Raw genomic sequence first — 2,951 nt, 5'->3', positions numbered from 1 at the left:
CGAGTTTTAATTATTTGACTACAAATCTCACCTCATCATTCCTCCCAGTGATTATTTCCAGGATAAACTGAGATGCCCCCAAGCTGGCTTCTTAAAACTGACTAAATATTTAAAAAGAGCCAAAAGAGCCGTTCTTTTGAACGGCTCTTTGAAAGGAACGGATCGCGAAGATCCGGATCCCCTCAAAGAGCCATAAATCCCATCACTACTTTCTTCAGCAGAATCCGTCAGATGCAGGAGCGCGTCGCAGACCTATGACGTCACAATCCTGGATACCAAAATAAAAGTCCCGGTCACACGCTGCTGCGTTTTTGTTTTTAAAAAAAGGTTCAGAGTTGAATGTATTGGTGAAATAACTCAATAATACATTTCAGTTAAAAAACAATAAAACAGTAATTCAGTCAGTTTATTGGCATGACGAAAACATTTTGTATCACCAAAGCATTAAAACAACATAGAAAATTTGTTTTAGAACGTCTGATTTAATAAAGCCTGAAAATAATAATAATAATAGTAATAAAACTCAATAAAAAGACAATATTATACACGTGGCTATATAGCAAATAAAAATAATAATATAAATAAGAGATCTAGGGCCCGTTTCAGAAAGGATGTTAAGTGAAAACTCTGAGTATGTTAACCCTGAAATGAGGGAAACTCTGGGTTTTCCGTTTCAGAATGGGAGGTATGTCAAACCCGAGAAAGCAGGGTAAGTCAAGCCCGTTTCTGAAAGAGGTAACTTATACTCAGAGTCAGTTACCCTGGTAACTTACTCTGTGAACCTAACCTGGTCGGGAGCAGGTTTTCTTCGGTAAACCCAGAGTTTATTTCGGTCTCCTCCCCCTTCTTAAAGTGGAAGTGGTATTTAAATACCTCATTCATTCTTTCGATACATTCATTCATTGCGCATACAGAGACCTGCATGCAGAGACAGTCAAAGTGAAAATGGCATGTCCTTTTATGGAGGATCCTGTTGATGAGGAGGCTGCATTAATTCGCAGAGAGTTGCATTTACATCGGGAGAGGATTTTGAGACCCCGAGTGGATTTTTTGTCATATCCACATGCATTTTTATTTGAGCGGTACCGTTTTTCTTTACAGTCAATTAGATATATTCATAATCTCATCCATCCCTACATCACAAACGTCAGCCATCGTGGCTGTGCTCTTACGTCTGAGCAGATGCTTTGTGTTGCTTTGCGTTTCTTTGCAAACGGCAGTTTTCTTTATAACATCGGGGATGCAGAACACATTAGTAAGGCCACTGTGTGCAGAACAGTAAGAAAAGTGTGCCTTGCTCTCAAGTGCTTTCTGCGAATTTTTGTGGTGTTTCCTGGACACAAACCCCTGAGAGCCATCAAAGAGGAGTTTCACAGGATTGCAGGTTAGTGGTGTAGAAATCAGTTTAAATGAGGCTAATCTGAAAAATGATAATCAGTTAATAAAATGTTGTTGTGACCTCTGCAAATTAATAATCAGAATTCCCTTTAGGATTTCCAAATGTGGTTGGATGCATTGATGGCACACATGTTCCCATCATTGCACCTTCCGAAAATGAAGCTATGTCAACAGGAAGTCCATCCACAGTATTAACGTGCAGGTACACAGACTAGCCCATTCCAATGGTCAAATACTACATTACAATAACTTATATGTGTAATTCTTTTCACTGTCAAGATTATATGTGATGCTGCACATATCATCACAAATGTGGAGGCCAAGTGGCCCGGCTCTGTTCATGACTCACGAATATATCGTGAGTCCACCCTGAGCAACAGGATGGAATGTGGTAAGTAAATGTATGCTCTGTACACTTATTTCGATGCATGCACTACACACTTACAGTGGCACTTCTATGCAGCACTAAACCAATGTTAAATTTCTTACAGGAGAGATTGATGGCTTTCTGCTAGGAGATAGGGGTTACCCATGCCAACCAAAACTAATGACCCCTTACCCAGAACCTGAACCAGGCCCCCAGCACCGCTTCAATGTGGCACACTGCAGGACAAGAGCCCGGGTAGAGATGACCATAGGCCTGTTGAAAGCACGTTTTCAGTGCCTACGTCACCTCAGGGTAACCCCTGAGAGGGCCTGCGACATTATTGTGGCATGTGTTGTTCTCCATAATATTGCCATAATTAGAGGGGAGCAACACCCTGCCCTACAAATACAAGACCCTGAGGAAGACCTCATCAATCCTGCAGATTTCCAGGATGGAAGGGTAGTTTGAGATATTATATGCCGCAATTTCTTTGCAGATTAATCAGCCACCACCACCACAACCACCCACAAAAGAAACAAGATCAAATATAGCTGCGAGCAGCGATGGCGGGCCCAAGCCCGGTGGCACCGCCACCCCGGTGGCTTCAGGGCAACTGTGCACAGCGGGCAATAGGCACTTAAAACGGTTAAACATCAAAGGACTATGTCAAATTCACTCCACATTTACTGCACTACAAGGTGCCGCTATAGAGCCCCTCCTCCCTGCCCATTTTCAAAGGATTACATGTGCCAAGTTTTAACATTATTCTGATGAATTTTGAAGCAAATCAGGTAAAAATAAGAGGGTGATCTCAATGTATGCTGAAAGTGACACATTTTCTGCTTCCAGTTGGTGGCGCTATGACTTTGAATCACAATAGTCACATCCATGTGATCAGCCTTGTACAACGAAGACTAAGCCGAAGTTTCATCAAAATCAATTAATGTATGCAGAAGTTATAACACTTTGTTTCCCTTTTCTTGCCATAAATTCGTTGCCTCGCCACGGCCAAACCGTTTGAGATATCCAAAATCCGTTTGCAATTAAACAACTTCAATGTGTTAGCAACAAGTTAAAAAAAGCTTGGTGTAAATTGGATAAACCCTGTAGGAGCAGTAGTATAAAATTCATAGCCTGTTTTTTCAAAAAATTAACATTCAAACCAAAATAGCTGACTTCCTGTTGG

General features: G+C 41.3%; 1 pseudogene; it reads left to right on the top strand.

Moving 5' to 3' along the window:
* The first annotated feature begins 6 nt into the window (after window positions 1-6).
* LOC125245562 lies at window positions 7-2,304 on the top strand (annotated as a pseudogene).
* Window positions 2,305-2,951: the final 647 nt, after the last annotated feature.

The sequence above is a fragment of the Megalobrama amblycephala genome, linkage group LG14, assembly GCF_018812025.1.
Source record: "Megalobrama amblycephala isolate DHTTF-2021 linkage group LG14, ASM1881202v1, whole genome shotgun sequence".
Lineage (NCBI taxonomy): Eukaryota > Metazoa > Chordata > Actinopteri > Cypriniformes > Xenocyprididae > Megalobrama > Megalobrama amblycephala.
The sequence above is the reverse complement of the archived record's forward strand: the minus strand, read 5'-3'. Positions and strand labels throughout refer to the sequence as shown.